At 41.7% G+C, this 15749-nt stretch overlaps 1 pseudogene; it reads right to left on the bottom strand.

Annotated features, from left to right (window-relative positions):
* Positions 1–12058: 12058 nt before the first annotated feature.
* LOC144304613 (creatine kinase B-type pseudogene) lies at positions 12059–13319 on the bottom strand (annotated as a pseudogene).
* Between the last annotated feature and the right edge of the window lie 2430 nt (positions 13320–15749).

The following is a 15749-nucleotide window of genomic DNA, read 5'->3' as shown; positions in this document are numbered from 1 at the left end:
GACAGACATGTTACGTGCTACAGCAAAGGAACAAATTTAAAAGCTGTGCCCTACAGGACAGAACAGCACTATTTCCAGTGTTTAGAGGTACCAGAAACACAGAACTCATTGACTTGGTCAGAACAGCTGAAGAACTGAGTCAAGATAAAAGCTACAGCTTTAGCACTAATGTATATAGACAAAAAAAGCCTATGTGTAATGTAAAAAAAAAAAAAACTGATTGAACAAAACCTGTAAGGCCCTTTTTGTCACCTAATCCATATAGAGCACCATGCTTCTTTTTTAAGATTTTATTTATTTATTCATGAATGACACACAGAGAAAGGCAGAGACATAGGCAGAGGGAGAAATAGGCTCCCCACAGGGAGCGCAATGCAGGATTCAATCCCAGGACCCCGGTATCATGACCCAAGCTGAAAGCAGATGCTCAACCACTGAGTCTACTAGACTACCATGCTTTAATCCTAACTGTAAAAATAGAAACACAAATAGAAACCCTAGAAACTACTTGCAGTGGCAAAGAAACAGAAACAACCAACCTTTCAGAGGAAATAGACCCACTAACCCATTATGACAACCCATTCACAAAACCTATAGATGAACCACTGACAAATTAAGTAAGAAAAAGTTCAATGAGCTTCCTATAGACATCAACAGCCTGTCTCTTGGTCCAAGCCAGAGAAAACTGCCCTTATCTTACAGTGGTAACTTCTATGGAAATTCTTTTGTAAATAAAAAATACCTTATATACTACACCATGTTATGGTACACAGGGTACCAAGTAACAATGATACAGGGAAAACCCATTAAGACAGAAAGATTAAAAAACAAGATACGGTCAATTGAAGGATTAGGAGGAAAATTAACCCCAGGAACATGGGTAGATAGATTCCAACAATTGATGAAATGATGACCACAACCAGGAAAGTCAAAATACCTTATAGGACCCAATTTAGAAAACATCCAGGATGGATGTAATAGGACAACATGAGAACAACAAAAATATAGCTCCCTGACCACCAAGAATAGCTTAGCTACAGGAAAATGACTTCAACTGAGCTGTCTGTCCCTCTAAAATAACAAATATACCCCAATATAATCTTAGAGAAGGACACATACAAGGAAGAAATACAGGAGCTCCTGAAGGAACAAAATTTTCTGCCTACTATAGATTTATAGTAGAGTATAGGAATTTAAATACTCTCCCCAAAGAGCACTCCCAGATACAGGTAGTAACACAAACAGTATAACCACTGGATCATAACTTATTATACAATGATAGACTCATCTGACATGTTTCTTGTTACGCACATTGGTGAGAGCCAACCCATGACTGCATTCACATGGGAAGGTAGAAAATATCAGTTTACTAGCTCACTACAAAGATAACTTAACAAACCAGTGACAGTCCACAACTGTCATGAAGAAGATATCCAAGCCCTTCAGGAAAACACAAAGCAAACACAAACCATTGTTTGGAAATATCAATATAGGAAATCTATATTGATGACATCATTATTTATTATGATAACTTGGAAGACCAGACTAGGGTCAAGATAGAGTTATTGGAATTCCTTGCACTCAAAGGATGATTTACTCAGGTAAATTCCAAGAACCTCAAACTGCAGTAAAATTTCTAGGCATAATTTGGTTCTCTGAAGGTAGGAAAATAACAGACTCAGTCACAAATGAGATAGCTTGTATCCCAACTCCTACATAATAGAAGAATCTTAGAAATTGAAAGGACTTTGTGAATATTGATAACAGCATGGGGATAACATATGGGGATAATTTTAAAACCCATCCATGAAGCAACTAGGAAGAATTAGGAACTTAGTTGGACAGACTCAAGAGGCAGGCTTTACTTATTTGAAAAATGCTTTCAGAACTTTAAACTTATTGGCATCAGCTAATAAAGACTCTGATTCTATGCTGGAATACCTATACTGACAAGAATTTGCAACATGGTCATGGTGGATTAAAACACTGCATGAATCATAATAAATACATGGTCAGGAAAAAGATTATCCTATCCTTGCAAGAAGTATGATCAAAGGTCAACAAAGTTCTAAAAATATGGATTGCATGTTGTGGCACATCAGTCATCACAGAATCGGATCAGAGCACTCACTTCACAGGAAAGTCAATACAAGAATTAGGCAAGACCAAGACATAATGTGGAACTACCCCTCCCATATAATCCTACCACCTCTGGATGAATTGGAATATATAATGGTTTATTGAACCAAAGCATACTTGCTTACCAGCAATCTAGTCATGAAAGCTTAGACTAAAGCAATATGGGAAGAAGGAAGTTTACTAAATTATAGATATAGAGATAATGACAAAGAACTCCCAGGATCCATGCTGCAACCCCTCACAGGTACCCCTCACATTAAACCCTCACACTATTAGTGTACCCCACACTAATAGTACCCCAAACACTACTTGAAAAAGAGAAGTGCTGATAAAAAACAAAATGGCACATATAAGTAACATTTTAGCACAAATTACCAATAACACTTACTGGGTAACAGAGGGTAAAATAAAGGTGTACTACACCAGACAAAGAGATTTAATGCCTCCATAAAACTCACAGGTGTGAAGAATATAAATTTATATTGCTTACTGATAATATTGGATTTAAGTTCCTGATACCTGCATGTGCACCTTATTAGTACCTGGACTCCCTTTATGACTGTAGGACACTTAACAGAGACATTCACACGAGGCATTATAGTTGGGAGTGTATTTTGCATAACCTCATGCATGGCTCTCTTGCTGGGAGGAGTGCTAGCAGTGGCAATCACTCTTGTCATAGAGTGGTCTCTCTAAGACCAGAGAGTATCTCACCTTTCATTCTCATACTGAAGGGATATAAATTATTAACAAAACACATATAAATACTTCAGTGCCATTCGTAGATCAAGACTTGATCTTTACTCTACAAAATGATACTAAATCACCATAAAGGGAGGCACCAAACAATGCAACTGTGAACCAAATATTACAATGGCCCATGAGTAAAGTCATTATGAACTTTTCAATTTTACAAATAACATGGTATTGAATAGAATATGTGACATAACATACAGACAATCCAAGAATCAATCATAGGCAGAGGGCTCCTCTAGTGATGAAGGAAAATCTCAGAACATGCATGTACATGCATTGGGAAATACAAAGAACAGTGCAGATATAAGTATCACTAGATAAGGGATAGGATCTTGGCCATATCTGTGTATAAAACATCTATTATACTGAAAACATACTAAAAATTACCAATTAGAGCAGAATCATAATGTATTTATAGAATAGAATATGTCAAGAATCAATAGATGACTAGCAGAAACCAAGAGCAAGAAGCAAAATATTAAATACAAGATTTTGGGACAACCTAAAAAAACTAAAAACTTATAGAGATACATTTACCACATGGAACTCTAATATGTACTCCCAGACACGGGACAGACATTGTCAAATCACATCCACATGCCAATTGGACAATTATATCTTTAAATATAAATATGCCTAACGATGATTATTTACTACATCCTCAACTTACACTGTTTAGTCTATAGTCATATTTTAGAAAGTTAGCAATAGATCCATAGACACTATGTCCAGCTGTTACAAAAAAAGCAGGGATACCTTTAAGGTGTATAGAGGTCACATATGAAACTACACACATAGCACAGATCATTATCTTTGGTGACACAATCAGGCTTCTACCTCGCACCACAGATTTCTACTCCAAGAATATGAAAATCTATGCTAATAAAGCTTTTCGTGATCATATTAGAACCTACAATAGTAGCCTGTAACTTGAAATTTACTTTGATTTTCAAACTGGACACAGATCCTCAAATTGTACTCAGTTTTATCCAGCTTCATTTGTGCTCAGTTTACAACTTATACCAAAAATAGTTTTGTTGAAAAAAAAGAAAGCCTTACAGTTCCTTGTTGAACTGGTAGGTGTAATTGGAGGTGCAATAGCAGCTATGTTTTCTCAATTCCAAATTGATCAAATCGTATTCAATTTTAAAAACTTTGAAACTAAGCCATCTCAATTTAACACATGTGCAATCGCAGCTCTGGTCTCTTTGAGTACACAGATGGGTAAAATTAGAAGTATATTATAAAACAAATTTCAGATGGAAATAAGAGCAACAAAAACTCTACATAAAGCAGTTGGAGAAATTACTAAAAATAATAAAATACTAAGCAACGACATAAAAGATGTTTGTCTAAGGGTAGACTTTCAATTGGTGCAGTTAAAAGTGGTCGATGTGTGGAATACTCTTAAAACAGCTATAATCATGGGGCAATCCTGGTCACCTGAGGTAACAACCTAAGCAGAACTACGGTAGATACCACACATCCTAATGGCTGTGATTCCTTGGGCAACTGTGAAATTAAGATATTGGCACTTAAAGAAGGAGGCAGAACATTGTGCTACTGCATTTTTGTAGTTCCCCAATGTCAAAAGGGTGGGTGGAACCCACAGGCCACAAAGAGTTCCATTATGGTAAAAGGACAACATGTTCCTAAGGATATGCTGATGGAATGGAACCAAAATAGCTTTATCACTGCAAGATATTTGGATAGACCTGTGGCATAAGTACCCATGACTATGGCCGTGATATCTTCTCAACCAATTGTATGTTATACGGGAAATTGGACCATAATAGCATGCTCTAAGTCAAACCTTACCCTAACCTATTAGAAGGGGAAAACATGATGGGATGTAGAAAAACAGAACAGGTAAGGAATGTGACAATAGAAGGGAAAAGTTATTATTTGAAGTCAACAGAAAATAGAGGAACACAAAATAACTGGAGACATATTCCACATTGAACCTCTTAAAGTTGATGTAAAAAATATAAATCATACATTAGAAAATGTTAGACAAGTAAAAGAACATCTGGAAGATGAGACTAATAAAAGTAAGTTTTCAGGAATTGAAAAAAGAATAAAAACATGCTTCTCCTGAAGTTATGACAGCTTTTAATTCTGATATAATGGCAATTGAGCCTGTGCCTAGACATGCTATACATGCTAATGTATAACTGGAATTTTATAAAAATATTTGCTTGTAAACCTAATTGTCAAGGAAGTTAACTAACTAGTTTATAAGGAGCTTAGCTTTTGGTCATTTGGTGATTGGATATGGCATCATGTTACAGTTCTCTACTATGCTTGTATTGATAATACCAGGAATACAGTCACTTAAACAGGTCATTAAAGTGTAAAAGAATATATGTCAAGGGAAAGCACCCACAAAATATGACTGCTCCAGGCCCCTAATAAAATCTGGGATTTAATAAAAAACCAATCCCTGCCCTCACAGAGTTCATAGTCAAGTAAGAGAGGCAAGCATTAACTTATAATTACTCAAATATGTAACTAGATACTATGAAAAGCACATGAAGGTAGTGGATCTACAACTAAAGAGGCCCGTAACATGTAGACTTAATACAGCCCAAGGAGTCTCCCTCGTAAAGTTAAATCTGATAATCTCCAAAATTATCAAAGTGCAGAGAAGGCAAAGGAGCATGCAGGCAGAGGAAACCAATGCAAGGTCCTTAGAAGAGACAAGTGTGATGTAACTGGGGCACAGAGTTTTGGGGTGCATGCATGATAAGTGTTGGAGAGGGTGTTAGAGATAATGTTGGTTGATAAGAAACTGAAGCATCAGAGGGAACACATAGTATAGCATCCTTAGGGTCAAATTATGGATTTTGATCTTGATCTTGAGCTCATTGGAAAGCCATTGAAGAGTTTCAAGTAAGAGAAAATTAGGATCAGATTCATGGTTCTAGAGTGCTCATGCTAGCTGCTGGTCTGGGCAGGAATAGATAGAAGAGGCAGTTGGGGCATTTTTTCAGTAGTCCATGCAGTAGCTAGCTGAGAGTAATTTTCCTAAGGAGGTGACAGTGGTGTTCTGTTTGTGGCAAATGATGCTCAATGACAGAGATTTGGAAGAAACTCAAAAACAAGTGGAGGTTAAAGAGCATCCTACTAAAAGATGGATGAATCAACCCTTCTCTAGGAACATAGAAAAGAATTGAAAAGATTCATGGATTTAATGAAAATGAAGATACAACTATTCAAAATCTTTGGGATTCAGCTAAAGCAGTCCTAAGAGGGAAATACATAGCAATACAAGCATCCCTCAAAAACTTGGAAAAACACAAATAAACGAGCTAACCTCACACCTAAAGGAACTGGAGAAAGAACAGCAAATAAAACCTACACCAAGCAGAAGAATAGAGTTAATAAAGATTTGCAATATGCAAATAAACCAGTATGACCTTTTCTAACAAAAATTCAGCCATGCCTCTTTCAGTATTGTTTGTTTGCCATTCACAAGGTCATATTTTGAAGAAAAAATGCTTATCTCTACCACTTGCTACTGTGACTATAAGACAAGTCTGATTCCTTTTGTTTTTGTATATTTCTTTTACGTCTGCCTGTCGTCTGTCTGCCTGTCGCCGAAACACAACGTGTCAGCTATTTTTGTATACTTCTTTATTGGAGTTTGATTTGCCAACATATAGCATAACACCCAGTGCTCATCCTGCCAAGTGCCCCCATCAGTGCCCGTCACCCAGTACCCCAACCCCCGCCCACCTCCCTTTCCACTACCCCTTGTTACCTTCCCAGAGTTAGGAGTCTTTCATGTTCTGTCACCCTCACTGATATTTCCCACTCATTTTCTCTCCTTTCCCCTTTATTCCCTTTCACTATTTTTTATATTCCCCAAATGAATGAGAACATATAATGTTTGTCCTTCTCCGATTGACTTACTTCACTCAGCATAATACCCTGCAGTTCCATCCGCGTCGAAAAAAATGGTGGGTATTCATCGTTTCTAATGGCTGAGGAATATCCCATTGAATACATAGACCACATCTTCTTAATCCATTCTTCTTTCAATGGACACTCAGGCTCCTTCCATGGTTTGGCTATTGTGGACATTGCTGCTAGAAACATTAGGGGCATAAATATTCATGATTGTTAGGTCCTCTTGTTGGATAGGTCCTTTAAGTATGATATACCATCCCTTTTTATTTCTTACTACAGTCTTTGGGATAAACTTTAATTTATCTGATATGAGGATTGCTACTCTAGCTTTCCTTTGAGGACCATTTGAATGGTAAATGGTTCTCCAACCTTTTATTTTCAGGCTGTAGGTGTCCTTAGGTCTCAGATGAGTCTCTTGTAGACAGCATATACATGGGTCTTGCTTTTTTATCCAGTCTGAAACCCTGTGTCTTTTGATGGGATCATTAAGCCCATTCACGTTTAGAGTACTGAAACATGAATTTAGTGTCATCATAACATCTATTCAGTCTGTTTTTGTGGATTATTTCTTTGGGCGTCCTCTTTCTTTTACAGAGTCCCCCTTAATATTTCTTGCAGAGCTGGTTTGGTGGTCACATATTCTTTCAGTTTCTGCCTATCCTGGAAGCTCTTTATCTCTCCTTCTATTCTGAATGAGAGCCTTGCTGGAGTATTCTTGGCTGCATGTTTTTCTCATTTAGGACCCTGAATATATCCTGTCAGCCTTTTCTGGCCTGCCAGGTCTCCGTGGAGAGGTCTGCTGTTAATCCAATATTTCTCCCCATATAATTAGGGATCTTTTGTCTCCTGCTGCTTTAAGGATTTTCTCTTTATCTTTGGAATTTGCAAGTTTCGCTATTAAATGTCGAGGTGTTGAACGTTTTTATTGATTTCAGGGGGGACCTCTCTATCTCCTGGATCTGAATTCCTGTTTCCCTCCCCACATTAGGGAAGTTCTCAGCTATGATTTGTTCAAATATGCTTTCTGGTCCTCTGTCCCTCTCAGCGCCCTCTGGAACCCAATTAAACGAAGATTTTTCCTTCTGAGGCTATCATTTATTTCCCTTAACCTTTCCTAATGGTCCTTTATTTTTTAAGATTTTATTTATTCATTAGAGACACACAGAGAGAGGCAGAGACACAGGCGGAGGGAGAAGCAGGCTCCACACAGGGAGCCTGACGTGGGACTGGATCCCAGGTCTCCAGGATCACGCCCAAGTCCAAAGGTGGTGCTAAACCGCTGAGCCACCTGAGCTGCCCTCCTCATGGTCTTTTAATTGTTTTTCACTTTTTTCCTCAGCTTCCTTCCTTGTCATCAACTTTTCTTCTGTCATTCACTCTTTCTTCTACCTCATTAATCCTCATTGTTAGGACCTCCAGTTTGGATTGCATCTCATTTAATTGATTTTAATTTTGGCCTGATTAGATCTAAATGCAGTCATGAAGTCTCCAAAATCCTTTATGCTTTTTTCCAGAGCCACCAGTAGCTTTATAATTGTGCTTCTGAATTGGCTTTTAGACATCGAATTGTAATCCAAATTCTGTAACTCTGTGGCAGAGTACTGTTTCTGGTTCTTTCTTTTGTGGTGAGTTCTTTCTAGTCATTTTGCTCAGTGCAGAGTGACTAAAAATCAGTTGTACTGAAAAAAATTAAAAAAAAGAAAAAACAAACAACAAAAAACAAAAACAAGGTGGAGTATCCTCTGTTTCTATATACTGTAAATCCCTCGACTTACCCTGGAGTTTCCAGTGCCACTGGGTCAAGAACTTGCTCCTCCCCTGTCCTTCAAGGTGGTCTTCTGGGGGAGGGGCCTGCTGTGCTCTTAGGGGTGTGCATCTGGGGGAGCTGCCCCGCCCCCCCGGTACCGGGCTCAGTGGGAGCTGTTAACCCCGTGAGGCCTCCCTACCCTGGAGGTCCCGCTCCATTCCAGGCACAGGGTGACACCAGGAAGAACAACACCACTGGCAGCGGCCAGCTCTCCAGCTCTGGAGTCAGCTCCCGCAGTAACTACCCTGGCTCCCAGTCTGCACTGGCCCGGATGCTCCTGGCGGCAGGGGGCTGCTGATCTCCATAGCTCAGGGGCACCTGGTGGCAGGAGCATCCTCGCTGTCCTGTACCCTCCCTGCCTCCGCCTGTCCCCGGGGGGAGCACAGGATCCTGGGCTGTGTCCCCTGGCGCCCTGGGATCTGGGGCCTGTGCTGCTGGAATCGTGCTCCCGGGGCGCGGCTCCTGAAGGCAGCAGGGCGCAGACACACCCCCCCAGCCCCCGCCTGACCCACCTGCTTCTCCCCGGGGCCCCGGGTGCGTGCTCCAGCCCTTTCCCGAGCTCGGCCTGTGGTGTGTGGCCGCTCTCCCTCTGTTAGTGACTCCGGGAGACTGGAGGCCCCACTGCCCCTCCTGTGGTTCTGCCCAAGTTCCCTGCAGTGCCTTTTGGTCTGGAAAGAATCCGGTGTGGATTTTTACAGTTCCTGCTTCTCGGGGCTGGGTTTTCCTGTCCTGGAGGCTTTCGTTTTGGTCCTTAGCCCAGCTCCTCGCAGGGCCCCTCCCCTACTTGATTCTTTTTTATTTCTACTTCTTCCGCCTTCCTACCTTGTTAGAAGCCCGAACTCTTCTCTCTGTAGCGTTCCAGCTGTTCTCTCTTTAAATCTCAGGCATAATTCATAGGTTTTCAAGATGATTTTAAAGTTATCTAGGTAAGTTGGTGGGGCCAGGTGACTTGGGGACCCTACTGCTCCGCTGTCTTGCCCCGCCCTTCTCCAGTCTGATTCTTTATGTACTATGCTCCGTTTTCTCATTTATAATTCTAAGTAACATATTTTTTCACTCCTGTAAATTTTACAAGTCCTTTTAAAATGAACACATTTTGGTCCTTCTCTTAATTACCCCAAAGAGAAATTACTTGCTTTATTTGGTATCAAGCTAATGGGTGAACATCACAAAACCTATTTAACAGAAGTCTTTTTCTTCTTTTCCTTACCTTTTATTCTCCTTATTATTTTTCTCCAGAAAAAAATTAGCTCAAAATGCGTGTATTTTGGAATAAGACTGTTACCATGGCAATAACCAGAAATAAAAGCAACATGAAAATGTGGTACAGTCTTTCAATTAGAGTAAGGAATGAGATCTAAGGAGAATTATCTTCAAAATTACTAATCTTCCCAAAGTAAAATCAAATTTCTAGTACAATATTTTTGCACACAATCTACCTTTTTCATCCGTACTTTTGGTAATCCAGCATTTTGGTAAAGAATCAGAAGTCACTCAGAATTATTTTTATATATGAAATATAAACAGAGTATGCTCTGTGGGTGTGCTTTTTCTGCTCAAATTTGCAAGGAGAATCACATCCAGGAGGAGGCACTTCCCCTTATTACTTATACTTCTGTTCCTAGAAAATGGAGGCTTGGTACCACTTGCAGCTGCTAAATTCATGCTCCAAGTAATATTAAGTTAGATCAGGTTTTCAGTCTCTTTTGTAGAATTATCAAAAGTGGAGCCCATATAAATGCACACTGCAAAATCTGAGGCTCTACTGAGGTTTGATGATATACCAAACACTATGCTATGAACAGTGCATGCTATGATAAATAAGTCATGGCTTTGCCCTCAAGGTGCATACGTGTAGGAGAAACATTCATAATATAGTGTGGGACAGGAAAAGGTGGAGGCATGCAGAGAGCCAGTCCAGCACAGGAGGAGAAAGGAAAGAAAGCCATGGAATGCTTTGCTGGAACTTGAGGCCCAAACAGGATTCCCCTAGAAAAAAAGGTGGGAGTAGGACTAATGATCAGAATGTTTAGCAGCTTGGACATCCCAGGCATTGATGAATCAGGACTTAGCTCTCCAGCAAAGTCTGACAGTTGTGCTGTCATGTGGGAGACTCGCTGGGGAAGAGAAAGGAGAATGAACAGAGAATTTCAGGAAGAAGAAGAGTGGTGATAATTTACATTCCCCTATGAAAGCATGTGATATCTTAGCCAGCATGGCCATGCTGCTGCATAGGCACTAAATATCCATCCTGAGGAAGGGAGAAATTTAAAGGTATCTGAACATACAGAGCACCGAGTGACCACAGAGAACTCCAAGTAGTCTCAAGTTTAAACCTTGCAGCCCTGAGCTCAAAGGAGAAGTTGCTGTTGTAACAGGCAGATGCCTGGAGAAATCTTTTGTGGTCATAAGACACAGAAGACAGTCATGCAGGGTAGAGACATCATTAGATTCTCATTTTAGAAAGATCACTCTCTGGGGTATCTGGGAGTCTCAGTCAGTTAAGCATCTGACTCTTGATCTTGGCTCAGGTCTCAATCTCAGACCCATGAGTTCAAGCCCCATGTTGGGCTCCATGTCCAACTTATTTAAAAAGAAAAAGAGGAGGAAAAGAAGAAGAAAAGGAGAAGCAGAGAAAGAAAAAGGAGAAGAAGAAGAAGAAGAAGAAGAAGAAGAAGAAGAAGAAGAAGAAGAAAAAGAAGAAGAGGAGGAGGAGGAGGAGGAAGAAGAGGAAGAAGGATCACTTTAGCCTTCAAATAAGGATAATTTTAGGAAGGGAATAGGACTATAAACAAGGAGGCAGAGAAGAAATGAGAGAAGACATTGTTTTCCAGCATCAGGACACATTAGAGTTTCTGAAAGCCCCCTTTTTCTCCAATATAACTAAAAACCAAATACTTTTGGTATTTGGTAACTAAAAACCAAATACAATATAACTAAAAACCAAAAACATTTCTATTTTTTAACATACTACTAGAGCACAAGGCAAATTGTCAAAAAAATAAATTAGGAGAAAAAATAAACTGTATAGAGTCAGTGATAGGGAGCTTTCTGGAAGCAAAGGCTAATACCCCCTCTGGGATCGAGAGGCTAAATCCCGATCCAGCCCTGCTCCAAGAGCTGAATTTGAGACTTACATTAAGTGGTGAGGAGTACACTGAAATACCTTAGTATGAATGATATGCCTGATTATCCTGGTATCCATTATTCCTTATAGATGTTGAGGCTCTACTTTTTTTTTTTTTTTTTTTCAGCACGAAACCCTAGTTTATTTCAGCATCAGCAACATCTTAGCCATCATAAAAATAAACTCTACCAAGGGCGACAGAAGTCTCTACAGCGAGGCTAAGGGCTCAGCCGGCCAAGTGGTGAACATAGGGGGGCGCATGGTGGGCACTGCCCGGGCAATAAGTTCGGAAGCAGCAGGGCTGCTGGTGGTGGCAGATGCGGGCTGGGGCCTCACTTCGGGGCAGGCACGAGGTCATCAATGGCCTGGCCCTGCCCCAGCCCTGCTCCATCTCGATGGGCAGCTCACACCGTCCTCCACCATCTGTACCAGCTCCACCTCTGAGAAGCCCAGGCGGTCTGCGTTGGAGACCTCAAAGACGCCCCCCGCAGCAGCTGTGTCCACACCACCTGTGCCTCGTTTCTGAAGCCGCAGCCGCTTGAGCACCTCCGGGAACGTCTCATGCTTGCCCAGGTGGGACAGCTTGATGTGCACACCTGCCCGCAGGCCTGTGCCCAGGTTGGGTGGGCAGGTGAGGACGTAGCCCAGGTGAGGGTTCCACATGAATTCGTAATTCTTTGACTAGAAAAGTGTTTCCATCTGGGTGGGGCCGTTGCAGAACCGAGTGAACGCCTCCTTCGTGTTGCCCCCTTTCTGCATGGAGATGACCCGCAGGTGGTCTTCCTCGTTGATCCACACCAGGAAGGTCTTATTGTCGCTGTGCCAGATGCCGCGGGCGTCCGGCCAGTCGCGGGCCATGCCCGAGGCCAGGAGCAGGGGCGACGCGGGCTCATCGAAGAGGAAGTGGTCGTGGATGAGCTGCTGCTGCTCCGCCTCGGTCATGCTCTTGAGCGCGTAGTACCGGGGCCGGGTCGCCCGCCAGGGCGGCCGCAGGGGGGGGGGGCAGAAGGCGCGGACGCGAGCTCGGCACATAGTTGGGGGCCGGGTCGTCGCCGCCCTGCAGGTTGTCGGGGTTGGGGTCGGTCTTGTGCTCGTCGCTGGGCTTGCAGCTGCCGGGCCGGTGCTCGAGGATGGGGTCGAAGAGCTCCTTGCTCACGTCGTGGGACTCCCCATCGCCTGCCACGCAGCCCGCGGTCACGATGTAGGGGTGGCCCGGGTTGTCCACGTGGGGCTGATGACGTCGTCCAGCGGGAAGCCGCTCGCGTGCTCTGGGCGTGCAGCTCTGCCAGAGCTCGGGGTCCGCACCCCTGCCCTGTGGTTGTGGAGGCCGCTGAGGTCGGGGATCCCCCTCCGCGGGAAGCGGAGCCTCAGTGCGGTGTGGCTGTTGGAGGAGGGCGCGGCGGCGGCGGCGGGGACGGGGACGCTGACGGGGACGCGGACGGGGACGGGGACGGGGCAGTGGGTCCGCGGCAGCCCCGGACGCGCAGGCGAACCGAGGCTCCACTTTTTATACACATTTAGCACTTCATCTTCCTGTTGAATTGAATCCTTTATAATTATGTAGTGATTCCCTTTCATCTTTGCTTTTTTCTTAAAGGCTATTTTGTTTGATATTAATATAGCAACTAAATCTTCGTTTGGGTAGTATTTGTCATACTTCTGCTTCAACGTATCTGAGTCTTTATGCATGTTTTCCCACTTTTATTGGTATTTAATGCACTGCACTGTGTGAGGTATAGAGCATAAGTTGACTAACATATGTTGTGAGATGGTGACAATAATTTTAGTTGACATCCATTATCTCATATAGGTCCAGAAGACAAAAACCTTTCCCCTCTGATGAGAACTCTTCAGATATACTTTTTAAAACTTTTGAAATACACCAGACATCAGTGTTAACTATTGTCATCATGTACATCACATCCCTCATACTTATGTTTTTATCTTCTTTATCTTAAAAGTCAAAGTTGGTACCTTTGGACCACCTTCTTCTGTTCCCCCTCATGTAGTTCTTAGAATATGGTCACTTTTTTTTTTTCAAAGCAGTAGGTGAATTTATTTATTTATTTATTTATTTATTTATTTATTTATTTATTTATTTAAAGATTTTATTTATTTATTTATTCATGAGAGACACAGAGAGATAGAGAGAGAGGCAGAGACCCAGGCAGAGGGAGAAGCAGGCTCCATACAGGGAGCCGGATGTGGGACTCGATCCTGGGTCTCCAGGACCAGGCCCTGGGCTGAAGGTGGCGCTAAACCGCTGAGCCACCCGGGCTGCCCTGAATCTATTTAAAGTAGTGAGAAAATGAGGCACCTGGCTGGCTCAGTCAGTTGAGCATCCAACTCTTAATTTCTGCTCAGGTCTTGATCTTGGGGTTGTGAGATTGAGCCCCATGTTGGGCTTGATGCCCAGCGTGGATTCTCTGCTTAAGGAACTCTCTCTCCCTCTGCCCTTCCTTCCCACCCACTCTCTTTCATGCTCTCTTTCAAAAATAAAAAATTAAGTAGTGAGCTTACTATCTTTATACATACTGTAATTAGTGATAGATTTACTGATATTTCTACTATCTTAGCACTTCCTGTTCTCCTTATTTATGTTTTTCTTCCCTTTCTTGGCTTTATTAGATTAAAACATGGTTTTGATTTCATATTTCATTTGCTCTTCCTTTATGATTTGGAACCTATATGGTATTTCTATTATTTTAGTGGTTCTCCTTCGAGTGTAGACATGCATAGTTAACCAAGTCTGAAGGTAACTAATATCTCAGCCTCCCAAACAATAAAGACACTGGAACATAAAACTCTAATCACCCTGCTTATGATTTACATGGTACCACTGCACAGTATTTTTAATTCCTCAAATTATATTTCTTCTCCAACCACTGTTTAAATTTACATGAAATTTACCCATTTTATTCCTCGCTATTCTTTTCTGTTTTTCAGACATCCTTCTGAGATTGTTTCCTTATTCCTAAAATATATTTCTGTTTAAAATTTTCTTGGTTACACCCACTGGTAATAAATGGTCTCAACTTTTACTTGGTTACCTTGCTTGAGTTTAAAGGCCATGACAATTCAGCTATTGGTAGATAACAGGACAGGAGCAGTCTAAGCCCTAAAGTGGCAAAACACTTAATTATGTGATCAAGGGCCCTGTCAATTAAACATGTACTTTAAAAAGACATTGGGGGATCCCTGGGTGGCGCAGCGGTTTGGCGCCTGCCTTTGGCCCAGGGCGTGATCCTGGAGACCCGGGATCGAATCCCACATCGGACTCCTATATGGAGCCTGCTTCTCCTTCTGCCTATGTCTCTCTCTCTCTCTCTCTCTCTGTGACTATCATAAATAAATAAAAAAAATTAAAAATAAAATAAAATAAAAAGACATTGGATAAAACAATTATCATGCGACACATAAATGCTGTGGGGCGATTGGCTGTTTCACACTGCAGCCAGAGCTAAGGAAACAGCAAACGTAAGATTTTGCCTCCCTTCAAGGCAAGGTCAAAAGAGGACAGGGAGGTTTTATTATTTTCTCCAAAGAGCCCCTTATTTCTTGCAGTTACAGGGCTGATGTCATTTAAAAATTAGACAAAGAGTGGAATCCAAAAATGCTTAACTACGATATAAGCAGAAGTCACTACCCCATAGTTCTCTAACACGAAAAGCAGACAGTTTTGTGGAAGAGTGTGAACCTGTGATTAGAGATAATCCAGAGGAATCTGAACATCCTGAACCAATAACCCCCTTATCAGCAGAAACCACCTCTTCTTTCCTATGTGAATAGTATGGTCTTGTCTTGCTTCCAACTCTGCAATGACCTTGCTTTATTAATTTTCTTGCCCAAGGACATCAACTGCTCTTAGACCTAAAAACCACCCTTATTTTCTCCAGCCCTATATCCAGAGTCAGATCAAGACATGCCCCAAAGAAGCAAGTACAGAGTCCCTCTGCAAGAAGGAAGGTAATTTGACATTGAACAGAATTTATCAGTAGGGAACTTGGC

Source organism: Canis aureus, chromosome 3, assembly GCF_053574225.1.
Source record: "Canis aureus isolate CA01 chromosome 3, VMU_Caureus_v.1.0, whole genome shotgun sequence".
In the NCBI taxonomy this organism is placed as follows: Eukaryota; Metazoa; Chordata; class Mammalia; order Carnivora; family Canidae; genus Canis; species Canis aureus.
Note: the sequence above shows the minus strand (reverse complement) of the source record. Positions and strands in the feature narration are given on the sequence as shown.